Source organism: Ursus americanus, chromosome 2, assembly GCF_024610735.1.
Source record: "Ursus americanus isolate L20-20 chromosome 2, mUrsAme1.1.p, whole genome shotgun sequence".
Lineage (NCBI taxonomy): Eukaryota > Metazoa > Chordata > Mammalia > Carnivora > Ursidae > Ursus > Ursus americanus.
In genome coordinates, this window is record NC_142128.1 from 23,972,334 (window position 1) to 23,998,458 (window position 26,125).

A 26,125-nucleotide genomic window follows, 5' to 3' on the forward strand; every position below is an offset into this window, starting at 1 on the left:
GCCCTGGAATTAAGGGGCTCAGACCTGAAGGCCTTTCTATGCACCTTTGCCATAAACGATAACCATCTGTGCCTGAGGTAATGGGGCTGGAAGCTTTGCCTGTATCCTGTATAGGAAGTGGGACGGGGTGACAAATGTATTGTTTTTTTTCCATTCCCCTTCACCCCCATCTTCCCCCATATACACCCCTCGTTTCCACCTCAGTTCTCTGTGGCTAAGTGGTAATCATGTTTTTTTGTTTTGTGTTGTTTTTTTGCCTTTTTGGCACTTGGTACCTTGGCTTACCTCTTTTGAATTTGGTGTTCAGCCTCTATTCCAGATCTTACTGCAAGCTTTGTAATACTTAAGTTACAGGCTGTGTCACGTTGGGAGTACCTCTCAATGCCTGGTAGCTCCAAATTAAGATGAGCGTTTTCTCCTATGAATACTGGAATTCCAAAGCCCTTGCAAGGATTCCTAAATGGCATCATAGCCCAGGAATCAAAGTCTCTTGTTCTAAATACTTTATGTGTGAGAAATTTACATGTTGTCAACTCTTTCCAAAATGATTTGATGTTAGGCTAATTCTGGATTTCTATGTTTCTCTCCACCCACACTTCATGATGCACTTCAGAGAACAGAAAACCCCATATTACTTTTTTGTTTCTGCAATTGGACAATAGCTCTTTTATCTTTTTCTCCATTTGTGTGTCGGACACACTAGTCTTCAGTGACACATTTGGCTTGTGCTGATTTCTTATTTAGCTGATTCTTTGTGTATAGATGGACTTAAATGAGAAAATGTGATCTGTTTTGTTTTAAAGAAGAATACAAACAACGGAAAAATTATTTTAAGAAAGCAGAGAATGATTAGAAAGAAGATCTCTTTATTGATGTTCTGTTGGTTTAAAAAAAACATCAAGTAGTGCTTCTTTAGCTTGTCGTAGGAATTTCAGAGTGAAAAGTAATGATTTCTGTCTTGGTATTGATGTTTTCTTTGGAGGTCTTCTGTTGAATGTGGAACTGTGTTTTCTGAAGAACTTTAAGAGATAGTGCCTAAATTTTAGGGATCCTTTGATTAGAGTGCATCCATAAATCGTGGCTCTCTATAACTGAGTTTATATGCGTGTTGCTAGAAGAATTATAACGGAACCCATCCTACTCATCAGGGCTTTCAGACCTGATAATACAATATTTAATGCTTTGATTGTACAAGTAACAGCATGTTTAGATGTTTCACCGAACTGTAACAAAAGAAAAGAGTAAGATTACTGTTCTCACCTTAATTGATTTGGAACCATTGAATAAAAAGTCCAAAATTCATTCATTCAACAAGCATTATTGACTAGCTAGTAAGTGCTAGACATTATTTTGGGCTCTGGGTGGATAAAGATGAACACAGGCATAAGGTCGGAGCTTATACTGGAGTGTGTGTGGACAGAAGAAATAAGCATATAAATCAGATTTTGATGAGTGCTGAAGAAAGAGTGATATGACAGAAAGTGTCTGATTGGGATGCAGTTAAGGAAGACCTTTCTGAGGAGGTGACACTTAAGTAGAGCTTTAAATAAAAAGAAGCCAGCCATGCAGATACAGGGGAGGAGCCTTCCAGGTTCAGGGACTAGCTAGTGCAGAAACTGGTGAGACTGACTTTGGCTAGTTCTAGGGCCTGGGAAGAAAGGGGTGGGGTGGAGAGGGTGTAGGGAGGTGAGGGAGAATGGGAAAGGGGAGGCAGTAACAGCCAGAGCATATAGTGAGCAAAGAGGAAACGAAAAAGTCTAGGTCAGAGAGGCAGAGGCTGGGCTCAGAATAGGTAGGCAAGATAAGAGTAAGAAGGAAATAGAAAGCGATGCTCCTTTTTGATCAATTCTGTTTCTTTTCCTAGAGTATTATCATTTATTGTTTTGCAGGCACTGTTGGACTATTGCAATAAAAAAAAAAATTCACCCTGCTGAGTGTGGGAGAGGAGGCGAAGCGGCTGTGGTCACCTGGGTCTTTTCTGGCAGATAAATGTCAAGCTGTGTTCAGAATTCAATGGAGTGTTAAACTGAGAGCACACTTTTTTTCCTTAGTATTTTGTCTTATATGCTGCTATTTAAAATTGCATAACAAGTACCCTGCATATGTTCTAATATATGAATCCTCTTTTGCTTCCAGCCATGTATGAATTTAGGGTTGAAGATTGGGCAGGTGGTAATAACATACCCCTGTTGGTCTACAAAGATGTCCATCAGGATCTAAGTTTGAAGTTGTTTTTTGTATGGAGGCAGGTTTTATGTTGCAATATTTCCACTCTTGTCTGGTCTGCCTGGTGACTAATAACACTCAGCTGAGGTGTAGGTTGGTGCTAAAAGTTCACTCAGTGGATTACATTAGATAAATGACCATTGTGGGCTCAATCCCACTATGTCGGCATCTTTGGGCTGGCATGTAACCAGGGGATGTAACCTACTTTTGCCTTCTGTTGGGGCCATTCATCTCCAATAGCCAGCCGCTTTTCAGCCTCACCTTGACCAGATTGTCCACTTGAGAAGCCCAATCAGGACTCCTCCTTGATTTGGCCCTCTCCTGCCATGTCACAGTGGGCCGAAACAGAAAGAATACACTGTTTTCTTCTTTTGAACCCCACAACAGTGACTAGTGTGTTCTTTGAGTGAATTGGCTCTTTGAGCCATGCGGTTGAGAGACTTAAATGTTGCTTGGGCTATTTGTAGTAAAGTCGGTATTAGAAATGCTAAATAAAACCCTTAAGTGTTTGGGGAAAAACAAATCAGAAATTGAGGACCTGTCACCTGTTTTAAGTTCTAGTATTTTAGTTGCATTGGTAGATGGATTGTGAGAACTAACTTGAATAGTGCTCGCTGGGCAGTCCTGAGGGTAATGAAGGGAGTGGAATAGAGCCTGGTACTGAAGTACTGAATTTCGACTTGAATACAAATGGAAAGTCTTGGTTAGCAAGCTAGTGACTAAAGTGAACAGCTAGGACCAGGCAAACAATAGACTCCACTCTCCATGCTGCAGGGTAACAAAAAGAATGAAGAACTGATAATGAAATATATATATATATATATATATACACACACACACACACACACACACACACACACACACACACACATACACACAGGGCTTTGGTCTAAGTTAAAGAATTTTGGACTTTGTATGCTAATGCTGGACTTCAAATGCGCTAGCCAGTGGGTTCTTAAGGTGTCCACTATCCGTCTTCATTTCAATGGTTTATTATAATGCAAATATGAAAATATCCTGTAGGCTAAAATTTCATTAGCCAGTTTGGAGACTGGTGGCTTTTTTCTAGTTTCTGAAAGGGGGTGGATGGGTAGGAGGGGACTTGAACACAGGGAGAAGCCATTGACTCCTACGTTGGCCACTGATTGTGTTTGGGGAAAAAAATCCACAAATCTAAATGAATTTGGAGTCTTGGAGCTGAGCTGACCTTTTAATATAGGGTACCAGTTGATTTCTTTCTTGAACTTTGGAGGCTTTTGGACACAGTCCTTTGAAAGGTGGGCAACCTGGGGGCCTGGTTGAGTGCCACTTATTCTTGGGAGTTGTGGTGTTCTGTATTGCATTAGGTGACTTAAAATTAATCTGATGGCTACTGTTTTGATGTCTGTGCTGCAGTAAGGAGAGTTATTGTACGCTGGCTGCCAGTTGTTTTGAGGTGAAGATGTGGTAACTCAGATTGAAACAATGGTAATTACTTGGTAACTCCTATTTCCCCAGCTCTTGATAACTTACAATTACCTCTTTGTGTCTGTTTACAGATGTTGATACCAGTGAACCAGGACCAATTCTCTCTAAATGCCGCACAGTGTTCTGAAGCTCTTTGCATAGTGGACCAGGGCGTTTGAGTTAGTGTCTTTCAATTCAAATCTAGTTTCACTGGTTCTGGTGTCAGTTTTTCTAGGTGTTGGAGGGTCCTGTTTCTTTTGAGGGAACAAGATTACCATAGCACCTGACCATTTAATTAATGAGTGATTACAAACTAGAACTCAGCATATTAATTTAGCAAAATGATGAGAGAGATGTTTGGAAGTGGCTCAAACTCTAATTCGTTGAAGTCGTGATATGCCAGAAGGAAAAAAATGGGAGGGGGAGAGTCCCAAAGAATCTTCTTTTAGATGTGTGTAAATGAAACTTTATTTAAATACCATACATCAGAATAGGGAAACTCAGTAAGTCACTTCTTGAGGTGGTGATTAGCCCTTGTTGTGGTAAAATAAGCCACGTGTGGCCGATGCTCTGGTACGAACCAGAGTGTATGGAAAGGTAGGCATCATGTTAATGTTGAGGGTATGGCTTTGCTTGGGACTGTCCTGTGAGCTGTGCTGTGTTGTTGGGTTTTGGGCTGAATTGCAGCATGGAAGCTTAGATTGCATAGCTTTAGGAAACATCATCTATATTCCTGTTTTGCCCTGTTAGAGGTCTCAGCCTGAGGATCTGGGGACTGGGAATAATTCTGTCATTGAGGCTTGTAAATCCAGACCAGATATGATGACTTACAGAGGATCTTGGATAGCAACCCTTGCAGGACTTCTCATTTTTTTGGAGAACATTTAGCATTTAGCATCTTTTGTAGCCATTGCCCCAGTCTCTGCCTGTCATTCCAGGAGACAGTGTGCTGGAAAGACTTGCCCCTTTATTTTATTAATTTGTTAATAGATTGCTTCCATCCTAACAGGACTACAGAGTTTGGTTATAGCTTTTAGCTCTTGTTGGTTGATGAAGGGTTTGGACTCTGCAGTGTCTGCTTCAGGTGGGTTGGTGTGTGATCTGTAATTCTGATTCTGAATAAGACTCAAGTCATAGCATTTACTATATTGGATGCAGTTCATTCCTCTCCCTCCAATTTAGGTAGGAGCAGGAAAGGAAAAAGACCCTCAAGGAACCTTAGAATATCTGATGTGGTGTGTTTTCAAATTGGGCTATATGGAACCCTCTTGCAGGTCATTGCTGGAGTACATTGTGGTGGAATAAGGGGGTTTTGCTGTCTTCCTCCCATTTCACCCTACTGTGCTTCACTGAGTTAACTTTAATCTTCCCCAGAAGATTTCAATCAAACAAAATGTTCTGAGGCCAAAAACAGGTTGAAAAGTAGTGATTTAGTAGGGAAATGGGAATCTAGAAAGGTTATAATAAAGTTGGTTGAAGTTACAGAGCAAAGTACTGGCAGCTACAGGACTAGAATCGGGTCTTCTCTGTACTAATTTTGTTTTCTCATTTACACTGCCTCATACGTGTCCTTGTAGGCACTTTGTTTGAGTTTAATTGGAGTCCTTGCTGTTTGGTCTTTCATATATCCTTGGCCCTTTACTCAAATGTTTTGTCACAAACTGCTGTTCTTTCAGAGAACAGTCCTTATAACCACCTTTGAAGCATATGTGAAATGAGGTTTTAAATGAGTAATGACACTAGCTGGCCTTAAATCCTCAGAAATTCAAATAGGAGTTGAGAATTTATCACTCTAATTTCTTAAGATAAGTTAGTGGGCATGCGGCAGAGAATACCTATGCAAAATGCTGAACTGATTACTTCCTTTTCCCAGTGACCTGCCCTGGAATCTGAACAGGAAAACTTGGGTATATCCATTGACAGAGCAGTTTTAGAATAGCTCTGGGAAATAACTGTAATGGCCACACCCCCTCCCTTATTTATTTATTTGACGAAGCAAATTTGTTTTCATTTAATCTATTGCTTTATATCTACTTGATGATTACCTAGTGGCTGCTCTTTTTTTTTTTTTTTTTTTAAGATTGGGAGGGGGGAAGGGCAGAGAGAGGGAGAGAGAATCCCAAGTGGACTCCCTGCTGAGTGCAGAGCCAGACATGGGGCTCGATCTCTTGACCCTGAGATCATGACCTGAGCTGCAATTAAGATGCTTAACTGAACCACACAGGTGCCCCAGCTAGCGGCTGCTCTTTATTTAAATAAAATTTGTTTTAAAGATTTATTTATTTACTTGAGAGAGAAAACACGTGCCTGTGTGTGTGCACAAGTGGGGAGAGGGTGGGGGAGAGAATCTTCAAGCAGACTCCCCACTGAGCGCGCTGCGGCTTATTCTCACGACCCAAGAGATCATGACAGCTGAAAGCAAGAGTCAGACACTTAACCGACTGAGCCATCCAGGCACCCCAGCTAGCGGCTGCTCTTTAAACAGAAGGAGAAGGTTAGTGGTACCACTGCAGTGAGGGTGCTGGCACTTTAGTAGCATGGGTGCTAGGTGTTAGGATTGTGAACATGCTGGAAGTCCCAGGTCTTCAGAGGAGACATTTTTTTCAGTTTCAGTGACATTTTCTTTCTTCTGAGTGGAATTCAAGAACAAGAAGTGATAGAACTAATGCTGTGTGTCCATTTTTAAGAATGTTTCTGTGGTTCTTTTACTCCTAGTAAACTAGTTTTTCTTTGAAATAACTAGTCACTGGTTCAGTCATTTACTCAAAACAGTTTGCTTGGGGGTTTCCTAACATTTTATGTAAGAGAAAAGTCTAAAGACTTCTAAAGGCGTTTAGATAGGTAGGTTCAGTTGTTGGGGAGGAGGATGTATAGGAGGGTGGGGGTGGTATTATGGGCTGGGTGTATAGGGTGAAAAGAAATGCCCATCAGTGGTCCAGCTGGGAAAGAGTAGAAAATGTTAACAATGGCACTCGCTGGGGAAGAGTGGGTAGGGAAGGAGCAGGCCCACAAGATTGCCCAACTCCAGGGAACACCGTTCACAAGGAGGGGGTCGGGGGCCTGTGGAGTTGGGTAATCCAGTGGCCGTGACCAGGGCTCTGACCACAAGTGTTCTCTCCCATTACTGGAAAGTATATTTCTGATGGGGAGGGGTGAATGCAGGGATGCAGTATCTGGTTTGACCAGATTGGTCTTAAAGATTGCTCGCGGAGGTGCTGGCCTAAGTTTTTTGAGATCTCTGTCTCTTTTGATTTTACTTTTGACAAATCAGAAGTTGGTAAACAAGAGGGAATGTGATGTCCCTGGGCGCATTAGAGTTTGGGTAAAAGTACATAATGAAGCAAATACTGAGTAGTGGTGATTGTCGTTTAACAGCGCCTACTATCCAAAGGGAATAGTTAAACGTGTAAACTCTTGAAGTAATTCCTGATTCTCTCATGGAGACTATAATAAATGTGGAATAAATCACAACTAAAATTATTAAAGAGTAATCATTCTTGACTTCATATTTCTACAACATTCCATGTTTTCTTTAGCAGGTCAATTTAGTTCATAAGTCTTTTCTTTCTTTTTTTTTTTTTTTAAGATTTTATTTATTTGACAGAGTGAGAGACAGCCAGCGAGAGAGGGAACACAAGCAGGGGGAGTGGGAGAGGAAGAAGCAGGCTCCCAGCAGAGGAGCCCAATGTGGGGCTCAATCCCAGAACGCCGAGATCACGCCCTGAGCTGAAGGCAGACACTAAGGCAGACGCTTAATGACTGAGCCACCCAGGCGCCCCCATAAGTCTTTTCTTTTAAAAAAGAAATTTTATTCTGCCAGGTACTTGTGGATCTGTCCATAGGGCCAGATTTCCTACTACTCACTTTGAAAATGGCAAGCAATGCTCTAAATTGGTGACAGCTGTAGATTTAATGATTAGATCAAGCCGGGACGTGGCTTCTGAGCCACCAGTTTAATTGGTTTTAATGTGGACCTCTTTTTCTGAGGTTATTAATTATGTTGTTCCAACAACAATTCTCTGACACCACCTGAGTGCCCAACAATTCAATTCTGATACACACTGCCTGGAGTTAGTGCATACCCCCTAAGTTAATGACTTATTCTCATAAGATTGCCCCACTTTAGGTACCAGCCACAAGTATCAGTAGCCCCAAGGTACTGCACTTCTGCCTGGCAGACTACAGATTCAGGGTTCATCACAACCACCCACCCCCAAGTTCAATAATTTCCAGAACATACGACTCACAGAACTGGGGAAAGTGTATTTAGGATTATAGTTTCATTATAAAGGATACAACTTAGGGACAGCCCATTGGAAGAGAGCATAGGACAAGGTCTGAATTGGCACAGCTTCCATGTCCCCTCTGGGCATGCCAGGCTCCCAGCACATCATTGTGTTCACCAACCCTGGAGCTCCTCTAGCCTGATTTTAGTTTCAGCTGAGGCTCCTTTATGTAGACATAATTGATCCAATCATTGGCCTGGTAATTAAACTCCAGCCACCCTCCTTTCCCCTGTGGTCTGGAGATGGGACTAAAAGTTCCAACCTTCTAATCAAGTGCCTGGTCTTTCTGGTGTGGCCAGCCTCTGTCTTGAAGCTAAGGGGCTGCCTTTAGTCACCTCATTAGCATAAACATCAGTGTGGTCCAGCAGGGGATCCTTATGAATAACAACACTTCCATCAGGACACACCAGGAGTTTTAGGGGTGACACAAACTGGAGACAAAGACCATATAATTTTTTTCCCCCCAAATGGATTTCTTACTATACCACATTAATACTCCAGCTTTGCGTCCCATGAATAGTAATGGAATAAGGCTACCTTAACTTGATTTAGGTGATAAGTAACGATATGCATTTACTGTTAATTTGATGGAGTTTTTTGTTAAGAAAGTGCAAATTGAACAGCTTCAGATTACAAGAGAAATTCGTCCCTCAGTCACTATGAAATGGCATTCCCAGAATGTGTTTTAGTTTCTTGAACTTCACAGATGCTCTGGCTCTAGACTTCCCTAGTGCAAAAAATGAGCTCACTTAATAAGATATCAAGTATACGGAATTCATGTTTCCTTTCAGTGTGACTTTAAAAAGAAAGTGCACTGGTTAAGAGCATCAGCCTAATCAGTCTGGGTTTGAGTCTGAGCTTTACCACCTACTTACAGTTTGATCTTGGATGAACTGCTTAACATCTCTAAGTCTCATTTTTATCTTCATGTATAACGGGAGGATAATCACAGTAAATAGTTGTGAGGATTCAATAAGCCGGTCCAATTGAAGGATATGGCACAGTGCCTGGCATATATATAAACATCTAGGAACATCAGCTATTATTAGCTACCTGCATACATAGCTAAGCTCACCTGGGTTGGCAACTCCCAAAGGCTCAGGAACTCTATCATTTTACTTTTAGAGGGGGATGTATGAGACAGTGTATAAACATTGCTGGCACACAATAAACACAGGTTATCTATCACTTGAAAATAAAACCTGCTCTGGGTATCTGGGAAGTATAGGAGTGACTCTGTGATGGAAACTTCCAGCCTGTTTCCAGAGCTGGCCTAAAATCAAGAGATGGAAAATCTTCCTGAAACTCTAGAGCATCCGTGAGCAATGGGGACCAGGGCTCTGTAGCAAAGGTACTGTTGAACCAAAAAAATGGGAAACTGATCCAAGAGACATTTTTATCTTTTGCACTATACCTTGCGGTTTGTTGAGTTGGGCAAAACTACATGAGACTTTGGGAAGGAAACCGCAAATTTATTTTAGCCGATCCAGAAAACCTTTGAGAGTCAGCTGGCGAGTTGTGTGTGTGCTGCTCAGAGAAAGTGAAAAGCCCAGGTATACTGGTAAAGGGCTTACCAGCTGCTTGAGGTTCATTTGTTGGTGAACTCCCCCAAGGCCGGTTTCTAATTCTCCCTGTTGCTCACCCATCTCCAGATGGTGGGACCACTACTGGACTAAGTCTAGATTCTAGTCTGGCCTCTGCCACCAGTTACTGTGTTTCTTTGGGCAAGTTAACAACCCGTCTTTGAGTCTGTTTCCTTAACTGTGACATAGGATTTGAGACTAAATCACTGTTTCTCAAAGTGTGGCTTTGGTTACATTTTTAGTGTATCTGCTGCTGAAATGAGCATTCAAGAGTGTTTTTTGTACTATTGATGGTACATATGATTTTCACTGGTACATGGATGAGTCCCCTTTGTTTACTGGTTCTATATTTTAATGTGTATTAATGAAAACATAACTAGCATGTCAGACCTTTGTCTTCATGGAGGTGTTGCTTATGATGACGTTAAAGTGGATGTGATCTTTTTCTTGAAGCTTTTAAGAAAAATATTGGAGCAATAGTTGGAATGGTAAATGGATATGTAAGATCATAAAGGTTGTCTAGAAAAGGCTGAAATTTGAAGTTTCTAAGGTTCAGTAATTCTGCTGCTGTGCCCCACCTGCATGAAGTCCTGTGGTGATGGACGCGGTAGAGAAGGTCCAAATCTGGGTGGATTTAAAGACTTGCCTCATTCAGGCAAATTGACAACTTTCTATTTCTGCATTCATGGTGAAGATACCCATAAGTAAGTTGTGTGGAATTTAAAATAGTGTGGATATTAGTGGTGATGGCTTTTTTTAAAGAATACAAAATGAGTAGTATTTCTTCCTCTTTCACCCTAAGCAGTTTTCCCCACAACGTGGATTAATCTTTTGTTCCTTTCACTCTTTGGGGTTGGGACTCCCTATGGAAGCAGCTAGGGCTCTGACCTGTTCTGATGGGGAGAGAGAAAATGCCAATCCTTTCTCTCTCTCTCTCTCTCTCTCTCTCATTTGGCCAACCCTCTCTCTTGAATGCATGCCAGTGCATGTATTCTAGGCTCTGGAAGGCTGGGGCTCTGCCCTATCTCAATGTCTGGTATGTTACTTTTTGCTGTTAACTTCTTTAAAGGTATAGTGTGACACATGCCCCAAAATGAAGTTAAACACTGAGGCAAACTATTTAAAATTTCATTTCACAGGACGCCTGGGTGGCCCAGTTGGTTAAGTGTCTGCCTTCAGCTCAGGTCATGATCCCACATTGGGCTCCTTGCTCAGCGGGGATCCTGCTTCTCCCTCTGCCTGCAGCTCCGCCTGCTTGTGTGTGTGCACACTCTGTCTCTCTGACAAATAAATAAAATCTTTAAAAAATAATACAATAAAATTTTAATTTCACTTTCTGTCATATTGCTCATGACTCAATATAGTAGGGGTCTTGAGAAGTTAAATGAGCAGTGGTAGAAATGAAACAAAACTATTGTAGGAGGTGCTTTCTTTTTAAGTAAAACCCCAGAATAAAACTGAAATCTCGATTGCATAAGAGGAGCCAAGAAAGTTGCTTTCAGATGTAGTCTATGGTTACTTGAGGGTTTTTTTGTTTTTTTTTTTTACTTTAATTACCTGTGTTCCCTTGACATTTTCTGTGTATCTTCACACTGTCATCTTTCATTATCTACTTTAGTTGTTGGCCTGTATTCTGCAAGTGATTTTGTTCTATAATTACTTCGGCATAAAGGCCCATGCATCTGGTATAGCTCCGTATAATAAATTGTTTAATGTTTCAAATTGTAATTTTAAAAAATTGTTATAAAGATGGTTCCACGCCTGTTATCTTTCTGTGCCGTGTGTTATGTAGTCAGGATGAGGTCAAAATAGAGCAAAATGGTGACAGTGATATAACCCAAGATTATTTTTCTCCGTTTATTTAATACAGAGTTTCTACTTGCTTTCATAATGAGAAACTCTCAGATGTTTCCCAACTGAGGTGAAATCTAATGTTCCAAGCCACAAGCTCTCTTACTTTGTAAATTTTGGTTTTGTCATTCATACTGTCTTGTCTCCTGAGAGAAGTGGTGACTTGTGGTATTTGGCACGTTGGGAAAGGGCAGAAGCTTTACTCAGGCCTATATTTTACAGTATTAAAAAATCTCTTTTCCCACTAAAATCTGTTTCATGACATGTATGACATTCATCCTTTGTGTGGATTCACAAGGCCACCTTACTCAGAGTAGGTATCTTCCAGAGTCCACTTCCCTTGGCGCAGAGTTTAGTCATTATTTATAGATAACTGCTGATGAGTCTGGGGAAATTCTGAAAGGGGCTGGAGGGGGCTTGTGATATTTGCCCTTGGTCTCTAGACTAGGGTTTGCAAAGCTAGAGTGGGGTTGTTTATTTCCTTCTCTTCTTGGAAAATTGCCATTGGATCAATGAGTCTTGGTTAAGATTTCTTGTGGGTGGTTGAGTCGTTGGGCCTTTTAAGATGAGAGCCACATGAAAGACTGTTTTTTCCCAGTCATACAAATAATTATCTCCATGGTAGGATAATCTTCACAGAAGTGTAAGTGTTCAAGACCACACATTTAAAAAGATAAAATGTAGTTTAGAGTCAGAATGAAAGATGTACAAACATAGTGGTAGAGTTCAAAACCTTTTCAAGCCTTTCTTCCATGTTTCCAGCACTTAATAGAGTAAGACCACTTTGGTCGTCTCATGGTAGACTAACATTTTAATTCTTGTAGGAAACTTGAACTTTCATGGTAACTTCAAGTAAAAAAATAAAAATGTGTAATCAAAGACTTTAACTCTTAACTTTAAAACTCTCTCGTCAAAGAACCAGAATTGCTTAGTTTGTCAGGCCATGTGCTTTTTCTAAGTTTCCACCTCAAAACCATTGCCTGGCTTAGCAGAAAGAGATAATACAATGTTATGCAACAGGTAAAAAATCTTTCCAGTTGCCTTTTCCCCATTTGGAAGGATACAGTTTTTCCTTCCCTCTGAGTAGTTTGGCCTAAGTTCCTCCTCTTTCTGATTCGTAGCTTTACTATTTGCATACAATGCTTAAGTTGACTCACTCAACACCAAGTTCTGCAGGTCTCCAGCATTTAGTGCTTGTGACTCAGCCTGCTTAAGCAAAAGAGCTTTTGATTACAATAGCAGCTTAACAGAACAAAACTTTTAAAAGCACTCTTTTAATAGCACTCTCGATTTCCAAACAGATATAAGATACTTTCTAAGAAGAACCAGCCTCTGTAGTTTTCACATTAGACATATTTGAGCAGGGGACCAGCTTTCCCAGACGGAATGTGGATCATTCATTCATAGGGAACTTCCGAAACTCAAAACTAGTCATGTAAGCTAGAAAAATTTGGCCTTCAGATTTGATGCTTTCACCATTGTATTCAAAATGAAGTGTGTGTAGTCTGAATTTTTCTTAAGGACTGACCCTGGGATTGGATACACAGTGTTTCAGGAAAAATGTGTTTAGGGGTTGCCAGCTATTCATGCCAATACATTTGAGTGCCTTTTGTGGATCTTGTTCTTAAGGCCCTTACGATGTGGCAGGAAAACAGACATCAGAACAATTAGAAACTTGTAAAATCAGCGCCAAAAAATACCAGTGCTATAGATGAAGATGTGAGGGGTGGGGCAGAGAGACTCTAGGTCAGCTTGAAGGAGTCAAGAGAGGAGTTCTGTGGGAGGTAAGATCTCAGCTGGGCTCGAAAGACACAGACTAGAGAGTGAGGTGGCATTCCAAGTAGAGGTAATTGTATGTGTAGAACTACAGAAGCATGAGAAGCCATGGCATTTGGGGGAATGACAGGTGTTTCAGTGTGCCTGAGGGACATGGAATGAAGGGGATGGGGAGAATGACAGTGGTTGAGGCCAAACTCCGAAGGGCTTTCTTTGTATGTCTTGCTGAGTTTGGATTATCTTTTGTAGGTGAAGGGGAACTGCTAAATAATTTTGAGTAGGGACGTGGCATACTCACATGGCGTGTGTATGTGTGTGTGTGTGTGTCTGTGTGTGTAAGATCATTCCAGCGATAGCATGAAAGAGGCTGGAGGGAGCAATCCCAGAAGTAGGGAAGCTATTTGTGAGCGTGCTGCAGTAAAGATGTCAGGGGCCTGAACTGTAGAATTACTGAGGACGGGTAGATACTCAGGAGTAAGAATTTACAAAGTCTGGCTTAATCTGATAAAACTTCATTGCTTACATGTCTCGCACAGGTCAGTAGCCTGAAGGGTGCCCTGTTCCATACAGTCACTCAGAGACCCAGGCTGATGAAGATCCCACTGTTGTGTATTGTCTTGGTCACCATGGCAGGGTGGGCTGTCACGTGCCAGCTCTGTGCTTAGGCTCAGCAACAATAAGAATCACATCTGCCTACAACTCATTGGCCAGAAATAGACACATTTCCCCACCTCACTGAAAAGAGGCTGGGAAATTGGGGGAACAGATGGACTGTTTGTGAGCTTCTTTGTGCCACAGTGTAGAGATTTGAGTGAGGTGGTTTTTTCCTGAGATTATTTCTTCATCAGTCTATCAGTAGACCAGTCTCATAGGGCAGATGTGGGGATTAACTGCTATCATGACTCTGCAACGCCTAGTCTTGTGTCTGGCGCAATAAGGCTGTTGGAGGAAACCCTTAAGTTTGATCTTGAGATGGAGATTTTCTCACTATGGGTCACATCTAATTAGTGGGTTATAACCAGCGATTAAAAACCAAACTAAAGAAAAGAAATAGCATAAATTAGAGTGAATCCTAGAAATGAGGGTAAATACTGCTTCATGAAACTTTTGAGTTATACATGTATTTACATATGTGTATTTGGTCAGGATGTAAAGTGTTACTTCTCACTGAAGGCTGAGCTTAAAGTTTGGAAGATGCTGGACTAGATAAAGCCTTATACATACCAAACAAAAAACTACTCATATTTTATTTAAAAAAATCGGGGGGGGGGCACCCGGGTGGCTCAGTCAGTTAAGCATCTGCCTTCCGTTCATTAAGGTCGTGGTCTCAGGGTCCTGGGATCGAGCCCCCCCATTTAGCTCCCTGCTCAGTGGGGAGTCTGCTTCTCCTTCTGCCTCGTCCTGCCTCCCCCCTTGTGCTTGCTCTCTCTCTGTGTCAAATAAATAAAAAAATCTTTAAAAAAATTTTTTTAAAGATTTTGTTTTTAAGTAATCTCTACACCCAACGTGGGTGGGGCTCAAACTTACAACCCCCAATATCAAGAGTCGCATGCCTGGCCAGGCTCCCCCAAAAACTTCTCTACTTAATGTTTTTTTGAAAGAAGCAGCTTAAATTTTCATATTTTTAAAAGAGTGAATTTGAAAAGCAGTATCTTTAATTATGAAAAAGAGTAGAACATGGGTTTGAACTTTAGCTTTGTCACTTGCTAGCTGCTTGTCATTAGGCAAGTTACTGGTACTGTCTGTACCTTAGTTTTCTCAGGTGATGATAATACTTACCTCATAGGGATATGATTGTTGGATTAGTTCATACGTGTAAAAATGTTTTGAAATTGGTGGATAGTGCGTTGTATGTAGGCATTTGTGGACGTGATTGTGTAAAAGTGGCTCATCCGTGCATGTAGGTAGATTTGTGCAGTGCACTTGGTACATAGTAGGTGCTTATTTTACATTTGATTCTTTTTCTAAATATTTATTTATTTTAGAGAGAGAGAGAGAGTGTGCATGCAGGGGAAGGGGCAGAGGGAGAGGGAGAGAATCTCCAACAGACTCTCTGCTGAGCACGAGCCCAAAGTGGGACAATCTCATTACCCTGAGGTCTGACCTGAGCTGAAATCAAGAGTTGGATGCTTAACCGACTGAGCTGCCCAGGTGTCCCTACATTTGCTTCTTTAGAAAATGTTTTTCAGGTGCCAGTTAGCCCTTTTCACGTTACCATACGCATTCCCTGCCTTCTTGGAACTCGTAATATAACATGTGGTCACTGAAATAATAGCATCCTTTCTCTTCTGTGGACTTGTTATTTTTGACCACCTGTTAGAGAGCCATGAATGTTTATGTTCCAGAGGAGTAAAGGATATATGATGTATTCAAGCCTTGACTGCATAATAGAAATAACAAATTGTCTATTATAATAAGGTGTCATAATAGTTCTTAAAAAATTCAGTCAGAAGAACTTGGGGAGGAACCAATGAAATACTTTCTGGTTTTTTATTTATTTATTTATTTATTTTAAAGATTTTATTTGAGAGAGAAGGAGAGAGAGAGAGAGAGAACATGAGCAGCGGGGAAGGGCAGAGAGAGAGGGAGAAGCAGACTCCCTGCTGAGCAGGGAGCCGGGCATGGGGCTCATGGGTCACAACCCGAGGCGAAGGCAGACACTTAACTGACTGAGCCACCCAGGTGCCCCTACTTTCTGGTTGTTTTTTGTTTTTGTTTTTTTTTAACTTTTTTTTTGTTTTTAAGATTTTATTTATTTATTTGAGAGAGAGAGAGAGAGATCATGAGTGGGGTGAGGGGTAGAGGGAGAGGGAGAAGTACACTCCCTACTGAGCAGGGAGCCCAATGAGAGGCTCAGTCCCAGGATGCTGGGATCATGACCTGAGCTGAAGGCAAATGCTTAACCAACTGAGCCACCCAGGCACCCCCACTTTCTGGTTTTTAAAAAAATGTTTTGGCCTGGAAAAAACAAGTATCAAAGTTGTCTTTGACTTCTGCAGTTGGGTCGCTGGTGTCAGCAGAGTGATGAGCAGTGAGAGACGAGCTGTGCCTTTCAAAGGGCAGTGGTGGGTAATGACTGTTTCATTTGGATAAGCCAGTTGGTGATACTGAGTAAGTAGTGCCGTGGGTGAATAGGAGTTAATCCTGGCTGCCTGGCAGAAGTGGATTTGTTATATAATTTGTGGCACCCAGAAGCCCTTTGGGGAGGTCTTTATTATCTTATTATCAAGAAGTATACATCTAGGCCTGAAGATTAATTCTTATTGCTCTCATCTAGTTCCACGAGAGTGGTTCTCATAACTGAAAGGGTAGCAACTTGCTGTTAAATGCCTGCACTTGGTTTTTGCTTTGACACAAAGGTATGTTAATCAAGAATGGGTATTAGAAATCCAGAAATGTTTCAGTTCGTGATTTATTAATAGTTTGGAGGGGTTTTTTTCTTGTTAAACTGATTTAACTTTTGAAAAATGAGTCATATTCAGGGTTTCGAACATTTCCTCTTTGAATAGCCTCAAAAAACGTTTATTAACGTTTCTGTCTTGTAATTGCTGCTGCAGTTCATTTGTGTCAGTCCTGCCACAGCTGAAACAAACGCGGGAGTGTCAGATTGGCTTTCCATCATCTGACACAAGCAGACTCCTTCACCCCTAGTACTGGTGGATATCCACTGTTAACAAGCCTGTACTATTTTTTATGACTCACTGAGAAGTCATGTGGTGGTGTGAGCCCCGTCCTCAGCGACCAGCACTTAAACTTGTAATTTTCAATGTATTGTGTTAAAACAAATTTCTAATTCTGGCTATTTTTCTCTTCAATTCTAGACCTAAAATTGGAAGCTCTATTCTTATAAAACACTCTCCTAGAAAAGTCGCCGGTGTTGCTACCCAAATATCATAACTGGGCCCGGGGGCGGAGAGAGCAAAAGCTAGCTGTTTCACATGGTTAAGCAGAATGTGTGGGTCGGCCTGCCAGCCCGTGGAGGTGGAATCTGCCCTTTGCTTTCTTGGCAAGTGCATCTGGCTTTGAAGGCCCTGATTAGGACTTTAGTTCTTGGCCTTTTCTTGCTGTCATATAAAACATAGTCCATTGTTCCCTGTGGTTCCAGAGAGTTGGAGGGCCTTGTTGGTCCACGTCTCTTATTATATTCGATGAGGTGCGTGCTTCAGCCCTCAGTTAAAAGCCACTCCGTCATCAGTCAGATTTTAGAAAATATAACACTGGAATAGAAATATAAAGCTGGCTGTGAGTCCTTCGTGTTCAGTATGCAGTATTCAGTAAAAACTGCTGGGTTTTGCCCTTGCATCTCCCAACACCTTAAATGTATGATGCCTTAGTTGATTGAGGTAGAGAAGAGGTGCTTCAGAGCAGCACCGGAAGGCTTCTCATTGAATTCACCTGATTGGCAAACCCCTGGAGTTTCCTAGAGTGCTGTGGGCCACGGCTTGAATGAACTCTGTGGACTTTCTCCCTTGCTAAGAGGAGAGGCTGGAGTGATAGCCATCATTAATGTGAATTTTTTCCAAGGGACTGGGGTGCACGTCAAAAAGAGGCATGACAGGATGAACATGTTCCCGTTTCAGCTTTAACTTTGGCTCTTGCAGGTTTTGAGGCAAAAATTAGCTTGTGGCCTGCAGAGAGATGGAGGGGTATATGCTGGCCGAGTTTGTATCACATTATCTGAGAACCGATGAGGTAGAGAGAGAGTGGAACAAGGAGACACTTCCTACTTTCTCTTCTCTCTGAAGATAGAGGAGTGCTGGGAGGAGAGGAGTCCAGGAAACTGGACCTTAGGAAGTAGCTCTGCAGAGGTGAAGTTAAGTTCTACGTCCTTAGGGCTCAACCCCCTTTATTGCTGAGTATTTGGTAATGTCATCATGTAAGTAGAATTGGTATAAATGGCTACCAGTTATTGAGTACTAACTTGTGCTAGGGACGGCGCTTAGTAGGTTGGACTCATTACTTATTTAGTCATGAGTTAGTACATTTCACGTACGCAGACTAGTGCCTTATACAGAAGTGCTCAGTAAATAACAGTGATTATTATTCACTCAACACATATTTACCTGGCACTTGCTTATGTGACATAGCTTAGGTGCACAAAGAGGTGAATAAAATAAAATCCCGGCTCCTGTGGCACTTTCCTTCCAGTAGTGGGAGCAGACAATAAGTAGGTTAACAAGAATTTCAGAGAGTGAAATGTGCTGAGAAGAAATGAAATAGTGTGCTGGACCCGAGTGAGATGGTACTTTAGGTTGGCCGGCCAGGGAGCACCTCTCAGCATTCTAACAGAGACCCATCTGATGGGAAGGAGCCATTTATGCTTCACTGTGACCCTTTGATTTTCCCAGTTTTCTGGTTGGAAAACTGAGGCACATGTGATTAAGTATCGCTGGAGAGCAGATAGAGCCGAGCTGTACACACGCACTCATCTGTATGCAGAGCGCGTCCTGCCCTTCTCGGAAGGGATGAGGCTCTACTGGGGCAGCTGCAGTAGCTGCAATGGCTGCAGCTGGGTTATGAGTGAGGGAAATGAACATGGTTGCAGTGTAGGTAAAACCCGGATACATTTCAGAAGAGTTAACATGTAATTTCATACACCCCAATCATTGGATGCAGAATTTGAGTGTATGAGTGAGTGCATGTAAGTACAGTTTATTCTGGGTCCAAAGCTATCCTTATATTTTCAAAGATACCGATGACCAAAAGTGATTATGGTGCTGCTGCTTAATTTTTAGAATTTTCTCGTAATCGGTTTTATGAAAATAGGGCCTAGCTGTTAGGGCAGAGTTTGATAGCATTGCAATGGCCATTTGGTGGCAGCAATTTGGGGAGGTCAGTATGGGCGGGAAGTGAGCAGGAATGGGGCTCGGATCATCAGATGTCGGTCTTTGCCAAGCCTCTAGGACCCTGTTGCCAGCCATCAGGTATAGAGCTCTATTTTGATTTAATTATCTGCTTATCTTTATATGTGTTAATGAACCCTTTGGCCTCGTGCCATATGAGTGCCCGTTTGTGAAATAAGTAACTGTTTGAAATAAAAAAAGTAAAGCCCAAACCTTGAGGCCTCAAGTTTCAACCTGCAGGGTATGTATTTCCAATAAAGGCACACAAACACGAGCATTTCCTGTTACAGTTTTTAAAACCTGAATACTTTCTAAATAGATCTTCAGTGCTTGAAACCAGAGAGAAATTGTTTCGGCAGTAGTAATTGAAACCGAGAGGGTAGCCAAATTCTGGTCAGATCTGGCCTTTCAGTTTCATAGGATGTGGTTTAGATCGAATACCTGTTTCAGCTGGAAGATTGATCATGTTGTTATTGCACAGAGAAAGACTTCCAGGAGCTCTTGCTTTACAGCTTTTCACGTGATGTCTGAGTGCTGGGAGGAGGTTCCTCCTTGGGAACATGACGATGACAGAACATGAGTACACGACAGAATAAAGCAGCTGTAAGTACTCTGTGGCCTGTCTAGTTGAAGGAGGCCGAAGGTGGTAAAAATTGCAATTGGAAAGGTTCTTTTGCTCATTAGTCATATCAGCTTTTAAATGGCATCTCCGTGGTTCACCCAGTTGCAATAGAATGTTACAGTTTGCTCGAGTTTGGGATTATTGGTCCTGGTGTTCAGCTAAGGGGTGAAATTGTGGCCTAGTCAGTTGGTCCTGGATGATCAGTCAGAGAGCCTAGGCATCAAATCTTCTTTCTTTGCTCTGTGAGTAGAAGATATCTGAGTGACATAGCAGTGTGTTAGTAGGGACTCTTTCTGTTGTGACTGAAAACCTGACATCTGGCTTATGCACAAGAGGAATTCATTGGCTCGCTAACTGTGGATTGAGGCTTTGATCTGACTTTAGGTAGTACAGTTGGATTCTAGATGCAAATAATGCCTTCAAAATTCATTTTCTCTTTGTCTCTTGGCAATGATTTCATTCTTAGGTCCTGCATACATTTGAAGTGAGATCCATATGATAAGGGGCCATTTAATCCTCACGGTGACTCTTTGATAGGCATTACTATTTTCTTCGGTGGCTCTCTCTCGCAGGATGGCTACAGCGGCTCCAACTTCCTTTACTTTCAGTGCTAAGATTTACTGTGTGCTGAGGTCACCTGCGTATCCCTAACCCAGTCACTGAAACAGGGGCATGTGAGGCTCAGGTGGGCCTGAGTCACATAGTGCATTGTGAGCCCCACCCAAGTATGTGGCTAAGAGTTCGGGAGAAGGATCTTCTGGTGAAAACTGGCTAATCACCTGAGGAAGAGCCTGGGTGCTGGGGAAGCAGACGAGTCTTTGTTGCACGCAGTAATACCATTTGATCCAGTCTGAAGTTAGAAAGCCCATATAATAACTCCACTAAATCCAGCCTATTAACTGTTTCCAGGGATCCCACAGTTCATTTTGAATGAGCCTCTCACACCCTGTAGGAATGTGATTCTTCAGGTTCTGCCGCCTCTGTGGGCCAGATCCTTCTACTCCTGATGCTCAATCTATGGTACAGGGACATTCACGAGGCCTGAAGGTGGGTGATGGCGGTGGCTGCTGCTGCTTCTGCTGCAACTACTTCTTTTTGATGGGGGTGGGGACATGTTGATTTTCTTTTGAAACAATAATTGGGAAAAGTTAGATGTAATTAAAAGGTGTCCTATGATTAACCCCCCCCCCCATTATGTAACAACACCATCTTGGACTCCTTGAAGCCAGAATCATTGGATCTGTCAGCCTTTTTGATGTGATTTACAGTGAAGCAAGTGATCTTTCTTTACCTGTTGCCATTCTCTTTTGGTGGTTTGATATTGTCACTTAAACACAATGTCTTTATGCTTTTGGTAAGGATTTTTTGCAAGAAGTTGAAATAGTTGGCAGATATCACAAAATGATGTCGGGAGAAATACACACTCCTGGTAAAATATACAAGGTGATGTTACTTCTTTGGAATTGAGATGGATTTATATATATACACACACACGTATATGTAATTTTTTTGCATATCCTTTGATCTGTTGGTTCAACTTACAGGATTTTATTCTCAGGAAAGTGTGCTGAGTTTTAAGTGCATGTTGTTTATTATCAGAGTAATGATATTTATAATAGCGAACTATTGGAAGCAAGCTAAATGTCCAGCAATAAGAGACTAAATCGACCTGATCTAGTATGGTACTTCTAAGTGGAAGTAAGTAAGTACTTCTTCAGTACTAAATAAGTACTTCTTCAGTGGAAGACTTATCTGAAAATTAAATGTCTCTTTTCTTTTTTTTTTCTTTTCTTTTTTTTTTTTTTTTTATTTTATTTACTTATTTGAGAGAGACCATGCCCAAGCAGGGGGAGTGGTGGGCAGAGAGGGAGAAGCACGTTCCCTGCTAAGCAGGGAGCCTGTTGTGGGGCTCGATCCCAGGACCCTGAGATCATGACCTGAGCCGAAGGCAGATGCTTAATTGACTGAGCCACCCAGGTGCCCCTGAATATTAAATATGTTTCAAAAGAGAATCCCAACGTTTTTGCACACCCTCTGCAGTACAGCACCAAATTTTTGACAGATTGAATAGTAGTAGACTATGAGTAGTCTATGGGTTACATGACATAACTAGTGTATTTGTGGTGGTACCAGTACTACCACTGAATTGCTGCTCTTTATTTTTTTTTAGGATTTATTTATTTTTTATTTTAGGATTTATTTTTTTTAAGATTTTATTTATTTGAGAGAGAGAGAGAGAACAAGCAGGGGGGTGGGGGAGAGGGAGAAGCAGACTCCCCACTGAGCAGGGAGCCTGATGTGGGACTCGATCCCAGGACCCTGGGATCATGACCTGAGCTGAAGGCAGACTCTTAACTGACTGAGCCACCCAGGCGCCCCAGAATTGCTGCTCTTTAAAAGCATTTTATGAGAGGAGAAGATTTATATGAAAAAATGTTCAATGGAAAAGATTGTGAAATAGAATGTACAATATCAGCTCACTTCTGTTTGAAAGTTCCAAGTGCATAATGTGGACATGCATGTATTTTATGTGTGCCATTCACATGTGTTTATATAAAAGACTAAGAGGATATACTCAAATATTAATTTTAAGTGGTGGGATACTAGGGGACTTTTTATGCTTCTCTGTATTTTCTAAACTTTACAGAGTACCTATGTAATACTTTTGAATTTGGCAGCTGGAGAGAAAGCTTTAGTGGCCTCACTTCTCTGACCAGTTTACTGATGTGGTTGAAGACAGATGATCTTTTATTGTATAGCTTTTTCTTTTCTCCTTCTTCCTCTTCCCGTCTACTGTGCATTAGCAGTTAGCTTCCATCATGGGCCTCTAGGAAAAACCTGATAAATGTGGCCTTAATGGATTTGGATTTTTTTTTTTTTTTTTTAAGAATTAGCGAACATTTAAGAGATTGATTAGTTACCACATGGTGAACCTGAGGCCTTCTTAGAGGAAGTGTGGCTCTAGAAACCACATCTATACATTTGTGGTAATTCTGGTGCCCCTGTAAGACATTTAGATGCAGTCATTTATCATCTTTATATTGGGTTCTTTCCTCATCTTTCAACTCATTTCAGTTTCCTTTTTTGCCTTTATCTTACTTAGGGTCAAAAACCAAAGCTTATCTCCAGTTAACTGTTTTTCAGTCACTTTGTGACTACTGAATTGCTCAGAAGGAGATTGAAAAGTAAACAGTTGATGTGGTAATTGGGTGTTTGAGGACTTATCATCTGCAGTCAGGGAAGCCTCTGGAGGGGGGTGCTGGTACCCATGTGCCAACTGGAAGTTGGTATTTGGTGCCTCATTCGTGGTTCACCTTCAGTGGGGCCTACGGAGGCTGTCTCTTAAGAAAGAAAACCAGCAGTAAGCATAGAAGCAGAGATGAAGAATGCAGCAGGCATGCCATTTTTATTCTGGTACCATGGAGCACAGATCCAGGACAGCCCTCGGCTTTTAAACCAGGAAGGAAATGGAAAAAGCTGGAGCAGAAACAAAAAGAGGAGTCAACCTCAAAATCCGGTGCCCCTTAGTGATGCCCGCTTTGCCCATAAGTGGGTAGCCTAACCTGTCCTGTCAGTAGTGACAGCAAAAAAAAGATTCCAAGTGTGGGTCAGTAAAATGATATGGCCCTTTTTTGGTTATTTTGAGTCATGTGGGATTAAACATGTAGCTCATTCCTGGAGCTCAGAGACCAAAAATGCTTCATTATTTGGTATTTGGAAACTTTATAGTACATGCGTGTGTCGGCTTGGTTGTATTTGGCAAGTAGTATTGGTTCTAGCCAGCCCACACTGGCCTCAGTCCTTGGGCCTCCAACAGGGTATATGTTTTTGCTCTAGTATATTTGAAGTATGCAAGGTGAGGAACAGTAAGAATTCTTTAAAGAGAAAATCTGAAAAGTACTCTGTGGAAAGCTGGCTGGTCTTAGTCATGTGACCTAAGGTTATTTTACAGAAATAAAACCAGTTGGTTTATTTTCTTAAAAAGAAAAAAAAAGTTTTTTCTTACCACCCCCCCAATCCCTCTTTTCTTTTCTTTTGCACTTTTGAGATTTGTTGATGTAGAAAGTCATGTGTTCCTACCCAACCCTAACTGGGACTGCTGCCTTAGCTTGCTGCTATAGTACATTTTAGGACAAAAAGTCTTTTAAAAGCATGAAAATAGCAGCAGACGGGTCTCGTTTGCTTTGGCAGAGGGAACAGCTTTCCCTCCCAAGTAGCTCTGGGTAAAAGACCTAATCTCCAAAGGTGATCTTGTAAGTCCCAAGTTCCAAATGACAGCAGGCGACTCTCCATTTCAAGTACACTCCCTCAGTCTTACCTCCTTGTTATTTTTGTGAGTTTACTTTCTAGGAAGTAGTTTACAAACAGCCACCACCCATTCCCTATCTTTTTCTCAGGTCATTCAGCATCTCTAGCTGCCAGATGGGATCAAGGGGCTCTTGCGGTGTTGCTTTGAGACTCCCAAGGGGGATGGCTTCTGCCAGGACAACGCATTAGCCCCTGGCAGCTGGAGAAAAGCCGTCTGAGGAATTCATGTACTCATGTTCTCTGGCCTTTGGGTGTCTGGCATATCTAGTAAGAAAGAAAAATATGCACCCAGCTAGCTCTACAAACTGTTCAGATGAATGTTGGAAAGTGGTTTCTTATTGCCACTATGCAGAAACACCAGCATTTGCCAATGGTTTTTTGCTTCTGAATAGACACTAGATGGGAACAGAATGGGATGGGTGAATCAGACGGGTCCCTTCTCTCCAGGCATTCTCCAGGTAGATCACAAGTGCCTTGCTGACACTGATTTTTGGTGCCAGCATTTGCCTCCTGTTTTTTAGCTCCTCATTTCATGAGGTTCCTTGGGTGACAGGCTCCCCATCAGCGGCCAGCACACATTCCTCCTAGCAGGCTGCCTGACCCAACCAGCTGCAGCAGCGAGCCAGCTCGCTCTGGTCTGTTTTCCATATGCCAGGGCCTCTTGCTGACCCTGCAGAGATCAAACTAAGATGATTAAGGAGAGGCAGGCCTGCAAAAACAGTGTAATCTTTCACCCCTTGTTCAGACTGGAGTATCCCCTGCTTTCTTGCTCCTCCTTTTGGACTTCTGGTCTCATTTTTTCTTGGGTCTGATAGGCTTGGGCAAGAAGTGTGAGAGCCATTCAGTGAACAGGCAAAGTGCCAGTCCTTAGAAGGCTTGCAAATTTAGAACTTTAGCCTTGTTGGATGCCAAAAAGCGAAGGTAGTCCCAGAACATTAAGCTTGGAAGGACTAGTCTAGACCCCTCACTTTAATGTTGGGATCACACAGATTCGGAGAGGTTAAGTGACTTGTTCAAGGGCCCACACTGCTTAGAAGTACCAGAACAGAACCAAACCTGAGAGTTTATTCTGTATCTCTGGTATGTTTAGGTGTTGCTAATGTACCTTTTCGTCTTGAGCCATCATCTCCTTGGGAGAAGGTGCATCTTGGGGACACATCATAGCAGACAATAGTAGTGAGGCCAGTGAGGAAGAATCACATGGCTTGGGTTTGAATCCCTTTTCCTCTGTAGACTGGCTGTGGGACTTCAGGCCAGATTCCTTAATCTCTCTTCGGTTCTCCTCTCTGTATAGAGTATCTTCCTCATACGGTTGTAGCGAGTTAAATGTGACAGTTACCGTGAATCCCCTCAGTACATATGTATAATCTAAAAGACCACTATTACTAAATGTTTTAAATCACCTTTCCACATGGACCAACCAGATTGGCTCTTTGACTCTTTCCATTTGGTGTTTCCAGTCATTTAAAGACCAAACAAAAGCCACTTCTCTGAAACTTTCCCATGGGGTGGAGTCTGGAATCTCACAGGCTCGTTTTATCTCCTAGTCACCCTACTTAGCAGTTAAGAAACTTTGGTTTCCTCATCTGTAAAAAGTCTGACAGGCTAGGTGGTTGTGAGGTCGAAGGCAATGGTGCATAGGAAGCGTGCAGCCCCGTGTTCCCCACATATCACTTCCCCTTCGTCAGCCCCTCCCCCTTTCTTTCCGTCACAGTAGTTCACACTCCTCTCTCCTTTTCCTGTCTCCAGTCACCCTGTGTCCTTGTGTGGTTTAGCCCTTCATGGTCCTCTTCCATAACAGGTCCTTCTGTCTCAGTAGTAGGTAGTAAGCCCAGGAGAAGGGGCTCGGCTGCATCTCGCTTCACAGAGCTGCCTACGACATAGACCAGCTCCCGGTCCTTCTTTGGAGCCAGAGCCTCCACAGGGACCACGGCGTCTGGGATTGCCCCCGGCCCGGCAGTGCCAGCTCCGGGCCTGGGGCCAGGCCGGCAGCCAAGCCCATCCCCAGCAACAGCAGCCAAGGCTGGCACGGCGCGGGGCGGTGGGGGGGCTGCGGCTGATGTGTGGAGAGGGAGGGTGACAGGAACATTTGGAGCCGAGATTGAAGGAGAAAAGTTGGAGGCTGATCTTGATCCAGCATAAACTGAGCAGAGTTACTGGCGTCGATCTTTCAGGTAAACCCCG

The 26,125-nt window shown here is 42.3% G+C and overlaps 1 protein-coding gene across 6 annotated transcripts in view; it reads left to right on the plus strand.

Moving 5' to 3' along the window:
• DCUN1D3 (defective in cullin neddylation 1 domain containing 3) overlaps positions 1 to 26,125 on the plus strand; it is a 38,482-nt gene that overhangs the window by 592 nt on the left and 11,765 nt on the right. The window contains exon 1 of one of the 6 annotated variants that reach the window (XM_087870011.1): positions 3,061 to 26,115. The exons of 4 other annotated variants lie outside the window; for them this stretch is intronic. The gene's annotated coding sequence lies outside the window, so the exon portion shown is untranslated. Of the gene's footprint in view, positions 1 to 3,060; positions 26,116 to 26,125 lie in introns of those variants that run through there. One more of the 6 variants, XM_045776390.2, reaches the window with a different exon arrangement.